Here is a 25,376-nt window from a genome sequence, read left to right on the forward strand (position 1 = left end):
ATATGTGTTTGGTTTCCTACTAGAAGTAAACTCAGATAATTTGTTATAACTTTGATTCCGGTGTTTTCAATTCCTTTCTTAATTTAATAGAGATCCAGCCTCATCCAACGAACGGCGCGTAGCAGAGGTGTTCTACTCCAACACTATTGAATATGGAATAAAGGTTTTGACAAGACCTGGTGTAACAATAATCAAAAAGGACATTAAAAGAGCTCCAGATGTTAATGATCTAAACAAAACAGCACACCTGAAATGTATATTTAAATACTTTATTAAGGGCAGTGAATTTGTTTTTTCTGTATGTTTTTCAAATCAGTGTTATACAGTAAGTGTCATAGACAGTGTTTACATTGCTATTATTATCCTTAAAATATATATAAAACAAAACCACTTATGATCTTTTTTTTGGGGTGGTTTACTAATGACAGTTATTGATTGAGCTATTGATGGTTTAATTTTTGTGAAAAATAATAAAATAATACAATTCAATAACGTGCTTTAACCACTAGATGTGCCTTTCTATCAGCTGTGCACCGTTATGGTGTAAATACAGCCTATCTACCAATTGGATCAAATATAAAAGTCAGCCGAATTAGTATTGATACTGCAAGGAGACGTATTGTGTGAAAAGAAATGTAAGATGTTGTTTAATTGCTGATATATTTATGATCCACGTCACGTTTTCAGTTTTGGCGGCAGTGCTTCCTGTTTGTCCAGAAGTCTTCTCATCAGGGCTCTATAAATACAGAACTACGGCAGATATGTAATATTTAATGCAGCCGAACCGTGTATTACAATGCCGTTATGTGATGACCTCCAAAGAGAAAAGCAAGCAAACTCGGAATAAAGTATTATTTTATTTTTAATTATTTTTTTGGATTTCACATCAACAGTAAGTCCGGTTAACTAAAATGTCCGTGCGGAACAATACCCCCAACCCATAGATCCGTGGGTGAATAATGTCAATCATCACATTACACACATCCCTTCACATTTACATTTTAATTTACATTAAAGTATTTCGTGAGGCCTTCTAAAATGTTTTTAAATATAATTAGGGTTGTAGTTGAAGAGTTTGTAAATTGCGTTGCCTGGCAACGCAATCGCACAACGTCACGTCCGTTAATTCCACATCCACACCAGTCACATGGATTAACATTGATTTAATACATTAATGTAGCCTTTGTTTCTGCTAAAAGAGGTGTCGACCAGCTAGGGCAACAAGAACATCGGCGAAATCAAGTGTGACTATTAAAAAATAAATTAAAAACATCTCATTTTGACAATAAAAACCGACCAATAGGCGCGGTAGACCATTTGCTTGGCACTTCCGGGTATTTCTCCACTGGTTGGGCCATGTTAACAATACTGTGTAACTGTCACGTTTGAAGGGACGAAACCGTGACATATTCACGTCTCCCAGCATGGTAGATCGTCACATGTTCACGTCTTGCCGTGATACCGGGTTGGTCCTATGTGCTGGGGCTTCGCCCCAGCCCCGGCCCAATTTAACCCCTGGTTATACGGCTATGGGCTACGGATAGAGTTCAATTTTTAGCTTTGTGATATAATTAATTCCTTGACACTGCACACCTGTGTTAAAATGTTATTTCCATTTTGTACTTAACATGGATCCCACACAAAATAACAAGCTTTTGGGGAATGGAACAAATTTCAATCAAAAAGTGATCATGTGCTAATGAGTCACAATGTGAAAGAATAGCTCTGTGGATTTGCTTAGTTCGACCCATCTAATCTACTGTAGTGCTCCATTCTGCATATTGAAGTAAAAAGATATGATTCTAAACTGTATTGAAGTGAACATGTATTGTTTGAACTGTTTTAAGTAATCCCATATATAATGTCTTCTCACTTACAACTCACTGACCCAGAGATCCTGTTACACATACATACACCTCCCTTTTCACCAGACCACACACACATGTTCTTTTCAAGGTTCTTTCTGGGTATCATTATGTTCTTTCTGGGCTCATTATATCTGTATACAATGTTTAATTGTCTGAGAGTAACAGTTTATGTGAAATATTCCATGGGAAAATAAGGGAGTGGATATCGGGGCAGAGATAAGATTGACTTTGACCTTGTGGAACCTTAGAATCTCACGTTCTGGTCAGAACTCTGATTCGCTGTATTGAACCCGGCCAGAGGTGGATCCAACCAGTAAGGACACCTGGGGGAGTGAGCAGCTCACACAGCTCCTCCCCACGGACTCTCTGAATCGCTTCGGAGTAAAATGGGAAGGAAGAGTCGACACATCTCCGCCCCAAAATATGGATATGAATACTGTTGTTTTTGTATGTAAAAATACTTCTGGTTTGCTGAGTTGGTTGGTCCCGATATCTCTGTCCGCATCGCATCACAAACCTGAGGTCAATTCTTCTTGTTTGATGAGTTGGTTGGTCCCGACACCTGTATCCGCATCGCATCACAAACCTGAAGTCCGGAGTGCTCTGTAAAACTTGTATACGTGTTTTGTTTCCAACAGGAGTAAACTCAGATAATTGTTATAACTTTTGATTCCGGTGTTTTCAATTCCTTTCTTTATTAAATAGAGATCAGCCTCATCCAACGAACGGCGCAGAGCAGAAGGGGGGGCTATCAGCCACCACCAATAGGTGTTCTGCTCCAACAGTATATGCAGTTATAAATCCAAAAGATCACATCAGAGACACTTGACCAGGTTTCCTCATTATCATGGTTACTAAAATGGTCTGTGTCATGATGGCCCCATCAACAGGCGTGGTGGTAACTTAATGGCTGCCACTGTCTCCTCATACTGGCTGTGGTCTACACATGATCTAATTTCTATTACTGCAACCCTTCATAAGATCCTCAACAGTTTATTTTTATGCATTATTGTTTTTAATTCTATTCGTTTTTTACTAAGGTTTCTCGTTGTTGTCCAAGTAATGTTAACCAATCATGTTCAAGAAAATGTTGGTTTAATGCAGGTATACAGTACTTGAGGAGACCAATTAAGGCATGTTAGCTTAGCACAAAGGCTGGAAAAGGGGGGAAAAAGCCTAGTACAAAATAGAATCCACCTACCAGGACCTAGTTAGCACCCTACTGTATATCTTGCTTTGTATAAATGCTAAATGTGCTCCGTTTAGGATGACCCTGAATTGGACAAATAATAAAATATTTGGTAATTTTTGTATGTCATCAAAAACGAAATTGAAAAATTAGCAGCGATGAGACAGACAACATTGGATCTTGTCAACAAACCTTTGCCAAGAAAGCAGGTAAGTATAGAGTTTCAGAAATGTATTTCTTGAAAAGGTATTCAACATTAATGGTCTAATGTTCATTAGGGATTGGGTTGGATTTTAAAGAACATACCAAGTTTAATGAGTAATATTAACCCTGACAATGCCCTACTATTGAGCTCTGAACAGTCTCGAGATAGTTGAACATTCCAACGGAACCTGGGACACAACACCTTTCTAACACTCAAACTGTTGCAGCAGGTTTCTTCAAAACCTGTTCAAAATGTCTTCATATTTCTTCAAATCAACATGATATTCCCTGAATAACTCCTCGATCCATTTCCCAAAGGGCATTTGGGGGTTTATGCTTGAGAATGAAAGCATACAGCATTTGAAAGGTTTAGGGTGTCAGTCTTTGAATGGCTGAGAATCTCCTCATTCAGTACAGGTACATTTCTCGAGAGAATGCAAAGACATTTTTTGCAACAGTTCAAAGAGAGTGTCAAATAAAGTCTTGACAAAGTCAGATGACTTTTTGCAGCTGCAAATCATGTTTTCATACATGATAAGAAGATGTCTACCAAGGTCAGAAAACATGCGTCTTCTACTATCTATTTATTTTAGGGTGAGGGGCACACTTGAGAAATAATTCATTCAGTTGTTAACACAAGAGAAACAGACTCAGATTTGTAAGCTAAAAGTTGTGCAATTTTTCAACTTTGATAACAAATTGCCGAAGCTTTGTAATGGAAATGAGGATAAAAAAGCAAGGCTGTTTTTTTTCATTTTTCAAAGTTTCTGTTCACAAGTCAGTGTCCTTGTCCTCTGAAAATAGAGTACTCAAATGCATGGAGTGTTTAGATCTGCAATTACATTTTGTTGAAATCATGCAATACTTTTGGGGGAATGAGATGGATCACAGTAGTTCAAGTCTGGGTTTCCTATATAGGTTTGAGATAAGGATTATTTACATCTAGGGGTTTGATCAACACTTAAAAAGGGTACACTTACATTGGTAGAAAGTGTAGATCCATTGGAGATATATTACAAGTATATCCTTGCCAGATACACAAGGTTTTAAGTTATTGCTCATGGAGTTCAGCCTGAAATCCCTGTACTGTAGTGAACCTTTTGGGAAATCCACTCAGTGAAACATTCTCAGGTCAAAGGTCTACTTATTTGTTTTCGATTAGGATCTTTCAAACAGATCTTACTGTCTTCAAATCACTGAACGAACTTGGCCCTGGTGTCATCATCCCTTAAATGGAGAACTTAAGTCACCTAAGAACAAGCAGTTGTATATAAGTTGGATTGTAACCAATGTCCTGGTTCAAGAATGGTTTGAAGGGGTGGGAATTAATAAGCATTTGCTTCCTCCTACTCCCTTTCGGACACATATGATTTAAAACAATTATTATTATTATTATTAATATGAAGACTTTTTTTGTTGAATATATAAATATTATCGTGAATGTGGATAAATACTGTATTTTAACAATACGGTATTCTGTTTTTCACATTTGTTATTTTTTATTTGTTATTTTTTTTTAATCTGTTCGAAATAAAGATAAAGATTGAAGATTAAAGATTGAAGAATGGTTTGAACCCAGAATGGGCACAGTATCGACCAGGAAGAGCTCAAAGTCCTCAACCAGGTGTCAAGGTGACAACTCACATTGGGCACCAAGGACCATCCTGACATGTAAACATGTGCAAAACTTGTTTGTGCTGCACGCTGATGAAGTGTCAACACACCTTTGGAAGGGGACCAGCTTGGGCCTCTAATGCAGCAAATCATTCAATGCAACTGTCCTATGAATGACAAAACAAGGTCTGTGTTTCACTCTTATGTGCGTATTTAAGCTGGAGGGAGTGAGACATGCTCATTTAATGATCCCTTCAAGCTGTTAGACATCTGCCCCTAGCCTCAGCTATAGCAGTAAAATGTGTGGTTACAAACATAGTTGCACTGCCAATTCATAATTAATTTGGACAAACACACCTGTTGCTGGGCACCATAAAATACCAATAATAGAGCGGCCGCATCATAAAACAAACCAAGTTGAAATTGTTTATATTACTGGCTGAAATGGCTGCTGGATATAAATATCAAATATCTTTCTTACTTGGATAAAGGTCCCTGGCTGCTTTATGTGATTTGTTTTATAAATACAAAAGGATTGGTTATATTCATTCCTGTGGATTTTTTAAATGTTATTGGGATCCCATTTTGAACAGAGAGTGCACAAATGTCAAAACATCATGAATGTATTTGCAATAGATTTTGACTTTGTTGACATGGCAAGAAATCCATAAGTGAAAAGCCCATGCATGGAAATTGCATAATTATCAAGAACCCAGCAAATATATGAACCGGAACCTCCAAATGTCCTATATTTTTTGCTAATCAATGTTATTGGTCCCCCTTGACATCTGTTTGTTGGTTTTGAAAATATGCAACCAATTAAGGTATTGAAAAAACGTTTTGTATATTTTTAACCCCATTGGATCCTGAAAATGTATTGCAAAACCTCACAACACGTCTTTGAAAAACAATGCCAAGGCAATCTTGTCTGACTCTGCAGATCAAAGACGGGCTCTTGCTGTGAAAGGATCTTCCTCTTGGTCTTCAAGCAATCACTAGGCAGATTTCCTCCTTGAAAGTGCTCCAGCAGTTTTCCGGCTTGGCAAGGTTTGGAATGTTGACCCCGACTGTCTTCAATCTCGCCGCTTAACCTGTTTCACACCTTCCCCCCGGTACCGGGCAGATAAACGCGTCATTTGCAGGAAACAACGTCTAAGGAATCTTAATATTGAATAAAACTATGAATGTGTTATATCCATGTAACGGGAAGAAACTCAGCTAACTGATCTTTTTAAAAAAAAAATTCAAAAAAACCCCACATTGCTAGCACTCAGCCTCTGAATTAGCCTCAAGCGAAAAAAACGTAACATACTAAGGCAACTAAACTCACTCTAACTCCCTTATTACTTATCCTAGATGCACAACCAACCACTCTTTTTTGGTGTCCTGGAGACACTGAATCTACCGGTGCCCTCCTCAACACTCAGTGATAAACATTCGCGACGCTCTAAACGAAAGCGTACATCATCACATGTGGAGCTAAGAAGCTAAACACGTAAATATGGCTTACCTTGGTCAAAAGTGGTCTTCAATGGCATTAAAACGATAAAAAAACGATGCTGCAGTTAATCCATAGGTTCATCCTATGTGTCTGTGCCTTCTTTGAAATTATTTCTGATAATCCATAAGCAATACAACTGCGTTTTAGTTTCCAAACTCCAGAAGGAGACATTCCTCTACTTTGGTTTCGTTTTCCACACGCGAAGCAACCACATTTTTTCTTTACAACGTGTCTGGGTGGGAGCCTCCCCCTTCGATTCTATTGGCTCTAACGGTCACAAGGGTATGTCAACCAACCAAATCGAGCAAGGGGGGCCAGAGATAGGTCAAATCCACCCAAATGACCCCAGATGGCCCAGTTTTTGGCTAAATCTCTCTAAAAAGGTCAAATTTCACTTGTTTTGCATCAATCTTGATACAGGGTACTTATTATATGTTGTACTTTGGATTCCTAAAGCTTTTAGTCTACTAACCCATCATCCAAGGGTAGTTTTCACTATCTGTAAAAAATAATTTTTGGACGGACACTATAATTTACAGTTTTTTACTATGTAAAATCTGAATTTTCTTTAAAATAAAAAACATTTATATTGATTCTGACACTTCTACATCCAACTCACAGGTTTATCATTACTTTGAGAACAAAGATTATTAATTTAACCCTTTTAGAAGGGAAGATATGGTCATTTGTTCTGGGAATGTCATTTTCGAGCCTGAGACCTGAAAAACAGGCTCAGAGTGGAACAGGTTAAAGGTCACCTATTATGCAAATTCCACTTTTTCATATATTTTATACATAAACTTGTGTCCTCTCTGTGTCAAGAGATCCTGAAAGTTTCAGAAAAAAAGATTTGCTCACTTTTTGTCCTGATCCATCTATGTAAAAACCTGTCTGAAAATGAGCTAATCAGATTTTGGCCACTTTATGATGTCATAACGATTTTTTGGCTTGTGTAACCATTAGCCAATAACCAACCAAGGTAACTAGGTAACCATAAATCTCTTAATTTTGATCTCAAAGTGCACCAGATTGATGCATTTAACTTCAATATAAAGAAAAACATCTTCTGTTGTAACAACAATAACATTATAAATAGTAACATAGCTGAACATGGTATTGCACATTTAGCTTTCAGTGTTACTGACCTGAGATGTTTTTATTACATGAATTAAGGTGACTGAGGCTTTTTAACATAGACTTTTCAGTGTCCCACATACCGTTCACCATCCCCCACCCCCCTACTGTATGTTGATTTTTGACTTTGTTTGCCGACATGTAAATGGGTGGCATTTAGTACCTACCCCCCTCTGAGTGAATACCTGTTGTACCTGTCCGGGGCTAAGCCCATAGGACGATGCTCTGATGTCATCACCCTCGCACATTTGTCATATGTTTACAAAAAACGATGTTAACACTTTCTCGTTCTTAATATATGCTATATTTAGGGTCGATATGTGTTGAATTTACTTTAAAATAGCAGATCACTGTGACCGGATATAGTTTTTTCGGCTTAGTGAACGTGTGTCTCTTCCTCCGCGGCTCCTCCGTGCAGAGAGTTTGCAGGGGTGTGTGTCAGCAACGTGCAGTCAGGGGAGGCACGGATTGGCCGTCGGGAGAGTCGGGACTTATCCCTGGCCAGCTGTGAGTTCTGGAGAATCACAGAACGGCCGGACGCCAAAGGCCCGGTTCGCTTACGGCCGACAACACCCCCCCCCGTTGACATTTCACGAGCGTCTAACTCTCTCCCCCCCCCCCCGTCGCACCTTCTAACAGAGCCCCCCCACATATCAAATCCCAATTTAACCCCTGGCCTCTGGAGCAGAAATGAAAGAGTTTTAAAAATGTTTACGTTTTGGTAAGTTTTTAGGGAAATGTTGTAATATTGCAACGTTGGCCTTAGGTGGGAGCAGAATTTCTGTATTTCTACTCACATTGTCTGAATAAATATATTGAACAACTAAGGGTTAATTTGCAGGATTGATTGCTTACTTATCCCTATATCAGTATATAGCATGAATAATAATCACACATCACTCATATTTGTTATGAATAATCATTTATCATTTATTAAATAGTAAGTCGCTTTGGATAAAAGCGTCAGCTAAATGCAATTTATGAAAGCCTCACTCAGGATTTTTTTACAAAGTGTTTTTATTGCTCTTGGGGCATTAAAAACAAGATTTTAACTTTAGTTTTTTATATAATATCTGCATTTTTAGTTTGGCCATAGTTATTTAATATATAAAGACTATATATTATTGAATTACAAGATTAGATATACTTCATTTGATCTAAAATATTGATGTGTTCAAATACTCTTCTAAACAAAACTGAAAGTCCATGAAAAGCTGTCTTCCTGTTTTTGTGAAGGAAGCGCCATCTCCTGGTTAAATCCTGAAATTGAAAATCTGGCAACGCCCTCTTGGAAAATAGTGGGAGGGCTTAACATTCCCAGATACTGGTCTTTGGCAGGTCTTAGGCAGGTAACTAGCAGGTAGTAGGCAGGAAGCAGTAAGCTGGAGTCTGAAATAAGATGCTCCATCTGTATCTGAGACCTATAATATATTGATGAAAAACAGTATAATAGGGGACCTTTAACCCTAAAACTAGCTAGTGGGCCTCCCTGTCTATCAAATAATCTCTAATGTCAACATTGTGACTATAGTGTAGATGAAAGTGTTTGCAGAGAAGACGCGCAAAGCTAGCTAGCTACCTTCAAGGCCTCACATCTGACCGTTCTTCATTGCACTGTCATCCATTCGTTTTTTTGGTTTTGTGATGTAATGTAATAATGAATTGATTATTAATTGCTTACATATCTTTACTAATTAATAGGACCATCATTTACAAAAAAAATAACATCATGCTGTATTGAAGACGCCTTGACACCTCCAAAGGTGAACAGCCCTATAGACACTCTGTGTTCTCTCTTCTTTGTACAGCCTTCTTACAGTTGAGCTTAAGTATTAGCATGAATAATGTTGCCCCCATTATCAGAGTGTTAATACAGTATATGCTGATTTAGCATATTTTAGTGTTATCAGTTAGTGAATGTTAAGTGCACAGAGCCTATTAAAAAAGACGGACCATGGTAATTCTATGGAAATACAGTGTGGAGTAAAAAGATAATGAGCGTTGGGTTAGCATTAGCAACAGGATTGTAAGGGATTAGTGTGTATAATGTGCCGCTAACCACTTAAGCAAATTTGGCTGGATTAGAAACACATTAATATCTCAGTATTATTCTATTATACCTAGATACTTAATTATTCAGCTCATTTTAGCAGACTTAAATACTTACCCAGAGGTGGAAGAAGTACTCAGATATTGTACTTAAGTAAAAGTATATACCAGAGTGTAGGAATACAATTAACTTAAAGTAAAAAGTCCTGCAGTTAAAATTGTACTCAAATACTCAAGTACTCATTATCCAGATTGGCCCATTACAGAATCATATACATTTTTGTTTTGATTATAATTATTAATGTATTGTTGTGTTTATCAAGCTGGTAAAACTAGAACTAATTTCAATTACTTTATTAGCTGCTGGGTAGAATGTGAAATCAATCAAGGTGTATCTAAAGTTTTTTTAAGTGTTCATCCTATTGTTTATCATTAAGCAATATCTGCAAAGTAACTAAAGGTACGACATAAATGTAAAAGTACAATATTTACCTCTGAATTGTGCAGGTACTTGTACTTTACCCTATTCGTAAGAGAGTAGACAGAATCATTTGATGTTTCAAATGAACACTTTAAGAAAAAACAATAAAGAAAAAGATGTATCACATGACTAATGACCAGGTTGGTTTAAAGGCACCCCGCCACCAGCTCTCACATCCCCCAAAATGTTGCAGCACATTTCTGAACAGGAATTTTTAGGAGACATCTAAAAGGTTACATTCTCGTTCGAAAACAGATAACTTTAATCCTGGCTCAAAATCTCACATAACAGCCAGTCACAAGGTACCTGTTCACAATGCATTGTGGGGGCAGTTTTGTATGTGCAGTAAGCTTATGTGTTATACTCAGAAATGATTGCTGGTGTACTATACATCTGGGCATTTCTCACATACTGTATACTAAGTAAGCAAGTGTGTGTGTGTGTGTGTGTGTGTGTGTGTGTGTGTGTGTGTGTGTGTGTGTGTGTGTGTGTGTGTGTGTGTGTGTGTGTGTGTGTGTGTGTGTGTGTGTGTGTGTGTGTGTGTGTGTGTGTGTGTGTGTGTGTGTGTGTGTGTGTGTGTGTGTGTGTGTGTGTGTGTGTGTGTGTGTGTGTGTGTGTGTGTGTGTGTGTGTGTATTTACCTTCTCCTTGGGCAATCCCGTCTAAGGAACATTTATTTTTCTCTTGCTTTAGCATAAACGGAGGTTAGTGTTTTTATTACTTTTTATTTGTGTTTAGAGATGAGGGGAATAAGTGATGTAAAATTAGTTGGGAATAAAACCAAATTTACAACTACGTGCAATAACATTCAACTGCTTATAGTCCTGGGAATATGCTACATCTTAACAGAAAACATTTCAGCAGCAAATCTTCCACTGAGCGTATAACTGCATCAGATCCACAGCGGGTCTCCCATCTGATCTGTTTGCACCCTCCTGACATTTACCGGGATATGATGAACCTAAGGATAACGTCTTCAATGTTTTATAACCGTAAAGCTACTGCCACCATGTGTGTAACGTGATTTGTTAGAAGAAAACACCCAGCAACACTTCCACATGCAGTTCTATCTAACATAAAGAGCGTGCAAACACCCGCAGGCTGTGTCTTTAGCCTTGCTGATTTAGCCTGGGGTTCATCAATAGTAAGGGAAAGGTAAGGGGTTTTATGCGTATAATCGAAATGTTGTAATATAACCAGGATTTTCCCCTTATTTTAGTCCCACTGGAGTTATCTCTGTATTGATTTTTAACTATGGTGTAGGAATAGATTAGCATTCTACTGTTGATCATAATTTAAACACCGGATCATCGATTCCTTCAGACTGCAGTCCTCGATCAGTGTCATGGACAATGTACAGTGTGTGACGGGTCACTGGTTTCTCCGCCTGTCAGCGGGAAGGAGTGTGGGATAGATAGGCTGGCCTCCCCCCAAGCTTCTGTCCTGGGAAATGCTCCATCATAAAAATAAAATGATATAAATTGACTCTACCAGCTATGGGGGAGGATTGATTATGACAATTTGGGTCAAAGAGTTGAACTGTTTCAAAAAGATGGTTGCAACTTTTAGAAGTTAGTGCCCATTTTGGGACTCACAGGTGCACAGATAATATTGCAATATTAATCGTACAATTATGAATTGTAAATGGTCCAACAGTATGAAAGTGATACACCAACTATTAAGTTCCTTATAGCTAACTATTTTTTCATTTTCTTACCATGCTGCTTTGGCTAATATTCAATTTTCCTTCCACTGAATGAATAATCATACTAAAGCAGGAAATGTCCTCAGAAGGTAAAAAGCTTTTGATCTGATGGGGCAAAACTTGCAGCATATTTAGTGACAGCACAAACAAATTATACTCAACCACATGATTAGATACACAAATCTACTAGATTTCTGAGATAATATGTGTTTTAAGTGCTGCTAAGTGATCTCCCTGTATTTGATGTTTGGGTTCTTCAGTGACATCTTTTGCCATTTGGGGAATCAAATGTTTAAGGCGAGACACCCCAGGTGAATAGGGTAATTTTTTTAACTTAAAGATATCAGCTAGAAATTTCTCCAGTTAATTACTTACAATAAGGCAATTGTTTTTTGTATTACAAGTTTTCTGAAATAGCATGTTTAAATATGCAAATGAGCCATTATCTCATGAAATATGTGCATATTTTAACACATTTCAGGAACCGAAATCTGAACTTTGGATAAAGCCAGGATCAAAATTATTGTTTCATTTTGTAGTCATATTAGTATCTAAGGCTTTTACAGAAGGGATTTTGGATATCTCTTTGTATCACTCCATAAATCAGAAAATACTGTCAACAGCCCTAAAATATCAATTTTCACCATGTTTTTAGGTATAAAATGTTATATAATTCAGGCTATGAATTATATATGACCAAACCCTTCTGTAAAAGCCTTCATAATATTGATAGGAATATAACTGGAAGGTTTGGTGTATGTAACTGCTACTGAAGTGGAAATTTCGAACTCAGAGTAGGAGAAAAAACTCATTTTGAGAAAACGACCTTTAAAGATTTCAGTGTGACGCTAGCTAAACCCTCCTGTTATCTGGATGATAGCTTGCGCATCGACGCACTCCGTGAAGGTATTTCATGTTCGGGGTCATTTGTTTTTTGTATAACCTTGCTTTGTGCAAGTGACAATTGTTGTCGTCTTCTCTGTGAACGTTTTTTTCACCGTTATTTTGCCATTTTTAGATTTAAATTTCTAGCGGAAAGCTAACCAGGAAGTGCTTTAGCACACCACGTGACGCATCTGAACGAATCACGTTGTCAGAAATTGACACCAGCCAATGAGATTTCGTTTCTTGGTTTAAGACCCCTTTGCACTTTCACGATTGGTTGCTGATACAAAGGAAATGACCATATTTGGATCCGATGAGATTGTGCAGGAGAGACGGAGCTTTCAAACGATACCTCTGATGACATGGTGCAAACAACGGTCGCGGTACTTTATGTTACGTTAGAATGCTAACTTTTGGTGAATGTAAGAGAAATCTACAGACGCAAATAGACAAACTATAGTAAAATAAACACTTAAATGTGTATTTTGTACGTTTTCCTTCCAAAAGCCTGAAAGAAAACATGTTATGGAATCAAAATAGCACAAAATCTCAAAATTGACCAGTGCAGGAAAAACGATGTTTTTGCCTGTCGTGTCTCGCCTTAAAGGTTATTAAGAATGTTTAAACAATTTTATATATTAGATTATCCTAAAGAACATCAAGTTATGGTTCTACACATATGCAATCTCAATATTGGGTGTCTTTTAATATTAAGACAAACTGAAAGTGGATTGCTAAATTGACTAATTTTGTAACTTTATTCCAAATGCAAGTACATTTTTTTTGATGTTTTTTGGCCGTTAACAAAAGAAAATGTTCTGTGATAATTTATGTTTTTTGTGTTAAAGGTCCCATGTCATGGCCATTTCTACTGATCATAATTCCATTGTTGAGGTATACAAGAATAGATTTATATTGTGCAATTTTCCAAACTCACGTTGGTTTCTCATACAGCATCTCTGTATAGTATGTGTATTCACTCTCTGTCCTAAACGGCTTGTTGGAGCTCCTGCCCCCCCCCCCTCCCTATGAGCCCACTGTGCTCTGATTGGTCAGCTCGCCCACTCTGTTCTGATGAGATCACCACCGTTACAGCGGAACATCAGTGTTACAATGGCGTTAGCAACCAGAAAATGACACCAGTAATGACAAACAGAAGAGAATGCTGCGAGGAGCGGACAGTGTGAGCTGGGTTCATTTCATGCTTGCTGCGTGGGGTCAGCGAGACATCGCGAATGGACGCGGGAAGGAGGGCACCCCCATCTGCGAGGCTCCACTAGCACCCCCCCCCCCCCCCCCCAGCGCATCACAGTTTTGCTGCAGAGAGAGTGTGTGTGTGTGAGGAGCTCCACGGATTGGACCAATGGGTCCATTTGGGTATGGGCAAAAAGAGAAATCTCCAACGAGGCGTTCTGGGGCAGCATAGACAGGTATTTTCTGTGTTAGAGTTTTACTCGCTACAGGGTGTACTTTGAGGGTTTGTGACTTTGCAGACCGTTTACATGCATAAAAACCTTCAATAACCGGAAAAGCATGACATGGGACCTTTAACATGAAAGCAGTAAATACTAGGGGTGTAACGGTATCCGTATTCGTCCCGTACCGTCACGGTTCGGCACATGCAGTCACACGGCGAATACGCCTTTTTTTTACGAGTGGGAAAAAAGTCTGTCACTCAGGGCAGTATTACACTATATATAATCCAGGGGGCGGTATTGCGCCTAAAAGCCAGCCGCCCGTAAATAACAAATGAAGAACAAGAACAAAACACAACAAACAAAATACATGAAGAAGAACATTTAGTAGCTATGGCGAGTTCACACAACACACAGGAGGAGCTAGAAGACCCACCTGCTTCTTTTAAATCAGGTGTGTGGGAACATTTCGGGTTCCCTGTGGACTACAACAATGATGGGGTGCGAGTGGTGGATCGGACGAGGACGGTGGATCGGACGAGGACGGTGTGTCGGCGTTGTTCGACAGCGGTGCGGTATGCTAGTGGTAACACGTCAAACATGCTCAATCACATCCGAAGGCATCACCCAGATTTGCCAATCACCGGAGCCCGGCAAAAGACGACAGCTGTTCAACAGCTAATCCCCGCTGTTTTTAAGAAGCCAATAGAAATGACAGCCGAGAGACCAAAACAAATAACCGAAGCAATTGGCATGTATATTGCAACGGCAATGCGACCTTATGCAATAGTAGAGGACCCCGGCTTCAAATATTTATTGAAAGTGCTCGAGCCTCGCTATAGTGTCCCATCCCGTGCGCACATGAGCCAGTCCGTGGTCCCTGCCATTTACCGGCGTACACAAGCGGTTGTTGAGCACGAGTTATCCGCTGCATCCGCTGTTGCACTAACAACAGATGGATGGACCTCCCGTGCTACTGAAAGTTATATCACAGTGACCGCACACTTCATCAACTCGGAGTGGGAAATGCAAAATCCAGTTCTACTTACACGCCCTGTGTATGAACAGCACACTAGCACCCACCTAGCTGAGAAGCTACAAGAGGCAGTAGCAGAGTATAAACTTGAAAAGCCCAAAACTATCGCAGTGACCACTGACAATGCAAGAAACATTGTTAAAGCTGTCAGTGAAGCAGGACTGGGTCCACAAATAGGATGCTTTGCCCATACATTAAACTTAGCATCACAGAAAGCGATGGCAGCCAACCAGGTATCTCGACTGCTGGGGAAAATCAGAAGAGCTGTTTATTTTTTCCACCGCAGCACAACGGCTGCACATGTTTTGGAGCAGAAGCAGGAGATGCTTCACTTACCAAAACACCGACTCATCAACGATGTGGCCACACGCTGGAACTCCAGCTATGAAATGGTTGAGCGGTACCTTGAACAGCAATCGGCTGTTTACTCGGCACTAAGTGCCCTGAAGAATAAGGATATTGCCAATCTGACTGACCAGGAGGTAAGAGTCGCAGAGAATGTGATTGAGATTATGAAACCTCTGAAGACAGTCACTACAATACTGAGCACTGAAACGGCACCACCGGTTTCTATGATCCTACCACTTAAAACCATGATCTTGAAATCTATGGAACAAAACGATGAGGACACTCCCACTGTCAGGGAACTCAAGCATGCCATCAGGGAAAATCTGCAAAAAAGATACTCTGACGCTGGGCTGCAGGACTTCCTTCACAAGTGCACAGCTCTGGATCCGAGGTTCAAAACACTTCCTCACTTGGACCGTGCCTCTCATCTGAGAATCTATGAAGATCTCATCATCCCTGAAGTTCTGAGCAGAGCAGAAAATGTATGTATTAGTCTTATACTATGGTGATATTTCACATATTTTAAATACCTTATCTTATGTCTTAACTAAACATTTTATTGTAACAATGGTCACTGAACTCACTTATTACCTGTTTTTGTCATTTTTTACTGCAGGTTCAGACTACAGAGGCCAGTCCAGCGACTACATCACAGGCCACTTCATTACCAGCGACAGCAGAGTCAGCACCCCCCCCCTCCAAAGAGGTCAGCCATGGAAGAACTTTTTAGCCCACTCTTTAAACCTGGCCAGAGTAACCAGCCTGATTTGAAGCAGCAGTTGAAGGACGAAGTGTCTGCCTACATGGCAAAGGAGTGCATTTCAATCGATTCAAACCCTCTTGCCTGGTGGAAGGATAATGAGTCTGTTTATCCTAATGTAGCCATGTTGGCAAGTTAATTACACATGTTAGACATTGCTCCTAAAGGTACAGATTTTATATTTTGACATCAGGAGATGTTATACAGTTCTGTATTGCCTTTTATTGATTGTGATTGAAACACTTTCTTATTTATTTTAATATTTTCAAGACATTCTTTTTAGTTGTACAGCTTATTTAACCTTTTTGTTTGACATCAGCCATTATACATAATATGGCCATCTGAGTGTGTGTGTTACTGTTTGTGGTTTGTTTTTAACTGTGTAATACAGTTAACGACTCCAAATGTTAGAGTTCCTTATTTTCATACCGAAACTTGCACTACTGTTAAAAATAAATAACAGCAAAAAGAATTATGCATTTGGGACTTTTTTTTGCTTTTCCTTGTTGTACCGAACCTGTACCGAACCGTGACCTCCAAACCGAGGTACGAACCGAACCGTGACTTCTGCGAACCGTTACACCCCTAGTAAATCCAGATCGGTCAAATTTGACATGGAACAACAAAGTAAGGGAGGAGAAACGAACATAGTAAGGGAGGAGAAACGAACATGACAGGAGGGTTAAAATGAAATTCCAGGACCTTTCAGACCCAATTTCTTCAAATTAAGACAATTGGCGTGTAAAATTATGACACATGCAGACAGCAGGTCGTAATTGCTCAGTAAGTATACTGTATGTTCAAAAGAGCTTCAATTTATCCTCCTACAAAAAAATTAAACCACTTTCAGTGACCAACGTCTATGTTACTCTATTTTCAAAACTATTTTTCTTCTTTCAAATATATTCACAAACTGGATTTCAAGGACCCATAGGAATCATGCTATAAGTCTAAAATGTCAATGAGGCCCATCAGTCCCTTTCCCAAGTCAACTAAAAATAAGTTAAAGGGGACCTATCATGCAAAATGCACTTTTGTACGTCTTTTATACATGAATATGTGTCCCCGGTGTTCCAGGGAACTCACCAAGTGTCAGAAAACACAACCCTCTCTATTTTCCTCCATACCCAAATCTCTAAAAAAAGGGGCTGCAACAGATCTGATAAAAACTGATCCAGATTTGAACACTGTCCTGACGTCAGGACGGTGGCGCTACAGCTATTGGGCCAACTCTCCACCTATCAGGGGAATGTGGGGTTGGGCCACGGCCGGCCATTGCCGCTCGAAAGCGCTGGAGACGCTGTAGTACATATGTGACCTGCTCTATCGAAATCAGTCGCATTGACCCGAAGACACATTTTGAGTTGTATACACTGTTGGAAAGAGGAGATTCCTAGCTTTCTAATGATATCAAGATTGTTTTTGTACTCCAAATATTAAGCAAAATATGTCACATTATATAATGACTGTCACCGAGTCATCATTTTGAGAAAAAGGCCTTCAAAGTTTCCTCTTCTCTGGAATCCATCGATCTGATTGATTATTAGCGGAGCAAATGATCAAAATAGTCCGGAGGGGAAATATTTCCGTTTGGATTACTGGTCTGGGGGAAGCTCGCGAGTGTGTGTGTGTATGTGTGTGTGTGTGTTTGTGTATTTTTGCGTTTGTGTGTATTGTGTTTGTTTCCCGGGGAAAACACTCACGAGAAACACCGGCTGTTGTTATGCTTGCTGTGACGTTAAATGACTCCGTTCGCCGCTTGTAAATATGCCGTTACAAGCTTCATAGTTGTATTTATCATCTAAATTTGCCGAAACAAGTTTAATATTCTGAAAGCCAAGACTTTGTTTAATTGAAATCAGATGAAAACAAACTGTAACGGACCCCGCCGTGTTATCTAGATAACTATATGCCTTACATTCATAATTTCAGCCGGAGGGAGGGGAAGCCGCGCTACGGAAGAGCAGATTGCGAGCGAGAGGTGCCTGTCATCTTCCCTTCACAAGCTTCACAAATGTATTTATCGTGTGATTTTGGAAATAAAAGTTTCATATTCTGAAAGCCAAGACTTTGTTTATTTAAAATCAAACAAAACACCCGAACCCCGAAAAAATAGTTTTTTACGCAAATCCACGTTTATTTTGAAATGAGCCGTTGCGATATCCGACTGATTTCGATAGAGCGGGTCACATATGCCAGGCCAGTAAGTGGCGCTGTAGTCTGCCACAAAAGCAGCGAAGAAGACTTCCCGCGCATGGTTACCATGGTTACCCTTCTGTTTATTCTCCGCTGTGGCTTTTTTTCTCCCTCCCCGAGGCAAGCGTTTGCTCCTGCTGCTTTAACCTGTTAAGCACCAAGCCTGTTTTTCATGTTTCAGGCTCGAAAATGACATGCCCAAAACAAATGACTACAACTTAACTTCTAAAAGGGTTATATGAATTATTTATTTTATCAAAGCAAGGTTACATCTGTGAGTTGGATGTAGAAGTGTCAGAATCAATATAAATGTTTTTTATTTTAAAGAAAATTCAGATTTTACATAGTAAAAAACTGTAAATTATAGTGTCCGTCCAAAAATGATTTTTTACAGATAGTGAAAACTACCCTTGGATGATGGGTTAGTAGACTAAAAGCTTTAGGAATCCAAAGTACAACATATAATAAGTACCCTGTATCAAGATTGATGCAAAACAAGTGACATTAACTGCAGCATCGTTTTTTTATCGTTTTAATGCCATTGAAGACCAGTTTTGACCAAGGTAAGCCATGTTAGCGTTTCTAGCTACTTAGCTCCACATGTTATGATGTACGCTTTCGTTTATAGCGTCGCAAATGTTTATCACTGAGTGTTGAGGTGGGCACCACTAGATTCAGTGTCTCCAGGACACCAAAAACGAGTGGTTGGCTGTGCATCTAGGATAAGTAATAAGGGAGTTATTGTGAGTTTAAGTGCCGTTTTAGGTTAAATCTTTTCGCTCGTGGCTAATTCAGAGGCTGAGTGCTAGCATTGTGGGTTTTTTTTGGAAAAAAAAATTAAAAAGATCAGTTAGCTGAGTTTCTTCCCGTTAAATGGATATAAAACATTCATAGTTTTATTAAATATTAAGATTCCTTAGACGTTGTTTCCTGCAAATGACGCGTTTATCCGCCCGGTACCGGGCGGATGGTGCGTAACAGGTTAATTAAATGCAATCCCTCCCTGTCGAGGCAAGCACTGTAATTCTCTCCGGTTAGTCCACCAGCAGATGACAAACACCCACCTCTCCGCCTCTTCCAAGGAACGAGGGGACCATGCGGCAGAGTTTCAGTTAGGTTTTCTTTCGCCGGTCAAGATGTCCGTTAAAGTTTAAATCTTCCGGACAAAATTAGAAAAGTGCCGGTCAAAGGTCTTCTTTGTTATTTATTGAGCTTTAAAACAAATGAATAACGACTCTATATAATAATAGGCTATAATAAAACACGGAGGACGGAGATCTATTTTTCTCCCCCTCTTCTGACTTGATCAGAGCGGCTCCCCTCTCCTGCAGGGGGGCGTGGTCAGCTGCAGCTCACAGAATCAGTCCCCTGCAAAAACAGGGCTGGAGAACAGCAAATAGAGCGAAATGAGGTATGGCTAAAATGCATGATCTGTTTGGTATTTTGAAAACAGAAACGTATAAATATACCTTATATAGGTATGGTCCTACAATATATCATTTAAATATAGCATGATAGGTCCATGTTAAGTAGCACGGCGCATGCCATATAACCACAATCTCTAAGGTTTGTTTCCGGCCTTAGGACTTTTTATACATGTGAGACCCCTCTCCTCCAACAATTCCACAACTGAATTGCGCCCAGGCTTTGATTCTGCTAGGTTAGTAGAGCTGGCGAGTAGTTTGGGTTCAGCAGCAGCAGCAGCAGCAGCTGATGAATGGTTCAAATTACCCAACACATCAGAAGATGTTCCCTTCTGTTGTTTTTAGACACGGTAATTATAACAAATGAAGTCAGATTCTTTGCTTTTCTTCCACATATGGAGAACAATTAATTTCTAGTGAAGGGCCGGATTCGAAGACAAACGAGTCGACTTTACTTCCCTGTACACATAACGCTAATCTTTGCCAAGGAATTAATGTGATGCAAAGAGCTGCTGACTGCAGGATATTCATCTCTGCAGCACAACGTTCAACATCATTTGATTTAGCTCTGTACTTCATGCTATTGTTTCCAATAAAGTGTGATCTTATCTGACAGTAAACAAACAGGGCCGTGCAGACAACATATCCATATCATGATAATCTAAGTCATTTATTCTTTGTCAATGGAGATCATGAAAATCGAGTTATGTGCAAGTAATGTGAAGCTTTTTGTCATGCTATTGGAGAAGAAAACTCCAATGTAATTAATATTGATCTAGAAATCCACACACACTTTATAGGATTTTAACACTCAATTCCATGACATGAAAGCAGAGTTGATTAACAACTCAACATTCGTAGACCTAATAATATTACTGTCTACTGTGTTTTCTGGTTTTACACATGAATAAATCTTGCATTATAGACTAATGTTATACAGAAATGGATCTGAAAATCAGGAGTGCATAAGTTATTAAATGTTCACATATTATTCAGTTAGTTTATGATACTATGCAGTATTTATATTACATACAGTCAGGCTTCTACCACTGTAGAAATGGCCCTTTATACACAAAGAGACCATGCAAATAGACAAAGTATGACTTTATAGGTATAGAGCTTGACTGCAATCTCACTTGGTCAGAGTTTAGCATGTTAGCATGGTTATTTAAGCATTCAACTATAGCAAACAAGTCCAGTTTATCTTAGTCTTGAATTATACATTGAGTCAAGTCTATTATTTATAGGCTATGTCTGAGGTAGATGAAAAGTAAACGTTTTCATCACTAGTGGAGACTTTCTAGGAAAGCAAAGTTCCTTTATACTGTAGGAAACGGTTAGGATCAATGAAAGGGCCAAACAGATTCAAAAGTCAAACAGATTATTATGTTAAAAACAGATCTTGGTAACATTCCCATTCACAAAAAATTATTGTTACGTCTATATGACCACCTTTACACATTCAATGGAAATCAATCTGTATATGACTTTAGATATTTTTTTAACTCATTCATGTATGTTTGGTATTTGTTTCTCCTCTGTTTACATTGAGATACGCACTGCCAGAGAAGGGTTAGGTAATACAGGGAGACATCAGTCTGAAAACACCACCTTTTATGGCAAGGGGGCCTGGAAACTGTCTTTGAGGTACGTCTACACTCGCACACAGAAAAGTGGGGATAATTTCTCTGAGAAGCACAAAGTTTAGCCCTCCTCATGTCCAGACAAAAGTTTGAATATTTGATGTTATTTACTACTGGAGCTCTGTCGCCCAAAAAATGGTTCTCTGGATATCCCTGGCATTAAATGTTTCTGACCACATGTTGTTTCATGTGGTTGGAAAACACAATTACATATCCAATTTAATGTGGTCACAATTTGTCCCTAACCTCTTTCTATGGCGCTTTGCACGGTAGCATCATAATTGGTTGTCAATGTTTTTCTGGGACTTAAACACCGTTAACATGTTGTCAAGCCCTGATTCAAATCTGATCAGATCATCCATTTCAGTCCAAGATGTTCAGGTGGTAGTATAAAGACTAAAGAGATACACTTCACATGAAGGTCTTCCACAGTGCTCTAGAAAAGGAGAATACAATGACCTTGTTTGACCGCATTTCAGAAACATAATGGAACATCAATCAGGACTTCCTCTGGTCATTCAGGCACAGTCCAGGCTGCTGCTGTCTCTTTTCTGTCACTCTTTTTTTCTTCTCACAATTCTCTGTCAAAGACGGACATGTAAACAAGTTGCTCCTTTGAAGAACTTGACATGGCTAAGCTATTACTCCTTTCATCTCTGCCAGTGATCTGCTCTACTGGAATCTTTTATAGGAAAGAGTCTTGACAATTATTTCAAAGACATGCTGTTGAGCAGCATGGTTCCATTTTTCTCCACCACACCACAATCTTAAAATGAAAGGAAACATTTGTCATGGATATATAATTCGGAATGAATTTTTGTTATTTCAAATATACTGTATTCCTAACAATTTACAATAACAGTACAAGTATTTTGCAATAAATCACAAGACAGATAATTCGTATTTTCTAAATTGTACTACAATGGCTAGCTAGTTTTTTATTAACGCTTACGTGCCTAACTAACAAAACTGCTAGAAAACGGCTGTGGTTAGCTAGTTAGCTAGTCAGTTAGCTAGCTAGCTTAACCTGCTAAACCAAAAACTGAAGCCTTCGTAATAGTGTGAATGGAGGGAAAATCAACCCAACAAATGGCACATTCTTCAAAAATATGAATTTGTTCAGAATAATTGTACTTGTACACGGACCAAAGATGTCTTGCAACTACCCTGCTGAAAAAACCAGCTTAGACCAACAAGGCTGGTCTGGCTGGTCAGGCTGGTAAACCAGCCTGACCAGCCAGTCAATATTAGGCTGGATTAGTTTGCTGGTTAAGAGGGGTTTTGGACACTTTAGTTGGTCAGGATAGCTGGTTTGGTCACAGTGGTCTAGCTGGTCACCATTAGCTGGTCGGGATAGCTGGTTTAGCTGGTAAAAGCTGGTGGTCACAGTGGTCTAGCTGGTTTGGTCACAGTGGTCTAGCTGGTTACCATTAGCTGGTCGGGATAGCTGGTTTAGCTGGTAAAAGCTGGTGGTCACAGTGGTCTAGCTGGTCAGGATAGCTGGTTTGGTCACAGTGGTCTAGCTGGTTACCATTAGCTGGTCGGGATAGCTGGTTTAGCTGGTAAAAGCTGGTGGTCACAGTGTTCTAGCTGGTCACTATTAGCTGGTCCGACTGGTATGATCTTGAGTAGAACTTTAACTGGGATTACTTGATGGTTAAGGTGGTCATATATGATGATGAAACACTCTCACCCAATTGCAGTAGCTCAATGAACATCTATCATTTCAGATCAGAGCACCTACCTTACCAGAATGTATAGAATGTCTGTAAATAAATACTCATACATCAAATGATTAGAAGCAGGAAAATAATTTATAACACACAATGAACATTAACACACATTTGAAAACATTTTCAAAACACCCATTACTTCATATTTTTAAGCAGTTTCCTTCAATTGTTTCTTTCCGTTTTTCACAAGGTCCTGTATTTTTTGTGAAATGTAGTAACCGGCCAACTTCTCCCTCTCGGTCTTCTCCACGTTTTGTGAATTCAGCCATCCTCTGAAGCACTCTTGAAAAGAGAAAGGAAAAACAGATTACATTTTAGCTTTGTGTTATGATTACTTAAATATGTGCACTGTGAGATGAAAAAGAAACATTTATCAAGTTTAGTTTTGAACATTCACTGTGATTGGGTCTATTGTCCACGCAATACACCGTATTTAATTTTTTATTTAATATTCTGTTCTTGTAAATATCATATTCTATTATATTACATGTATATAAACTTTTTGCACTACTTTTTATTTTTGTATTTTATTATATATGTTGCATTGTTGGAGGAGCTCAGGTCAGAAGAATTGCATTGACATTTGACTGTAGCTGCTGAGCATATGATGATAAAACCTTTGAATCTTGAATCCAACACTTTTTTCAGTGGAAAATCCTAAATTGTAGGATAGTTTGGCCATAATAATGCTTTATGATTACATTTCTAGTGAGAAATGTATATTTTACTTTCAGAATCTACCTCCAGTGGATGTGTAGGATCTACAGTATGATAGATATATTACTTTACACCCGGAAGTATGTATTGTCATTCTTATTGTCGATAAATTGAGGGATATACGCTATATTTGATTAACACCAGTATGTACTTTATACATCCACCTCGAGTGTTTGTCTCTGCACCGGAAATAATTTAATTTTAAAGTTCAACCGCATATTATATAAACTATATCAGCGCCACACCTGCGTAACACATGGTGCCTCTTATCTGAACCATTTTTTAAGCGATTTGTAATCTATTCTTGTCGACTTGCAGCCTAAATACAAAGATAAATCCACTCTCCTACCACTGCTTACCTCTAATGAGCCTTGGTAGAACTAGTGTCTGAGTCATGGGGCCCAGAACGGACTGAAGACATGTGGAACAGAGGACAGGCATGGTTCGATGTACAGGGAACTTTTTGAACCTTTCTGCAGCGATAAATAAAGAAAACAAAGAAGACATTATTAATAATAGTAATGATGGTAACAACAATAATATTAGTATAACTATTTATATAGCACTTACACAATTGCAAAGTGATTCTCACAACAAAAATAAAGAACAAAACAATATCAACAATAAAAAAACAAATGATTATAGGAATGTTAAGAGACAAAGAAATGATAAACATTCTGAGAGGCCGACTACAAAAGGTAGACTCAATGGCTCTTGATGACATCAATGAGCAGTCCCAATAGATGCTGCTGTATAAAAAGAAATAGAATAGGTCCAGATTTCTTCTATTTTGTGTTGGATGATTTGTTTTATTGATTGCTGATGGATGTATATATATATATAGGGTTTATTCAACAGCAGTAAAGCATTAAGTTGCTAAATTAACGTACACTGAACTGTAAAACAACTTACCACTATTTAGGAAAGGCTCTGATCAGGAGGGTTGACTAGTAGGACAGCAAAGAGGTGGTGTCATGTACAACCATTGGTAGATGTTACACCTGAAAGAAAGATAAGGAAATAAGAGAAGACAGGAGGACAAACATCCTCTTAAGTAAAAGACCAAATCATGCCAAGCTTTAACCTGAGCCTGTTTTTTCAGTCTTTACAATGCACAGTTAGAAAATACCTTCCAAAGGCTACATTCAAACTCAATACCATAAATAACTGGGTACCAAGGTGCTTTACCTGATAGAACACGTTCCACACGGAGCAGCAACCATCCGGCTCGGCCTTTTGCTGCATATCATCTCCTCCTTCTCCACTGTTTCCAGTAGATCTCTACTGTCCAATAAAACTGAAATTCCCCAAAAAATCATATTAAAAAAGTTAAAAACAATAACTTGCTTTTGGCATTGAAACAGATTAGATTAGATTAGAATCTCACCTTTTTCCTGGATGTCAGGAAGGCGTTCCCTTCAAGTCCGCAACCAGTCATAGGGGTTCAAATGCAAAGCCTGAACGATGACAAGAGC

General features: G+C 38.9%; 1 long non-coding RNA gene across 1 annotated transcript; it reads right to left on the bottom strand.

Moving 5' to 3' along the window:
• Positions 1-23,273: 23,273 nt before the first annotated feature.
• On the bottom strand, positions 23,274-24,854 carry LOC117486767. Its single transcript, XR_004556317.1, has 3 exons — positions 24,814-24,854; positions 24,261-24,374; positions 23,274-23,466 (listed from the first exon to the last, which is right to left on the bottom strand). It is a non-coding gene; the product is annotated as an uncharacterized LOC117486767 (long non-coding RNA).
• Positions 24,855-25,376: the final 522 nt, after the last annotated feature.

The sequence above is a fragment of the Trematomus bernacchii genome, unplaced genomic scaffold (genome assembly GCF_902827165.1).
Source record: "Trematomus bernacchii unplaced genomic scaffold, fTreBer1.1, whole genome shotgun sequence".
In the NCBI taxonomy this organism is placed as follows: Eukaryota; Metazoa; Chordata; class Actinopteri; order Perciformes; family Nototheniidae; genus Trematomus; species Trematomus bernacchii.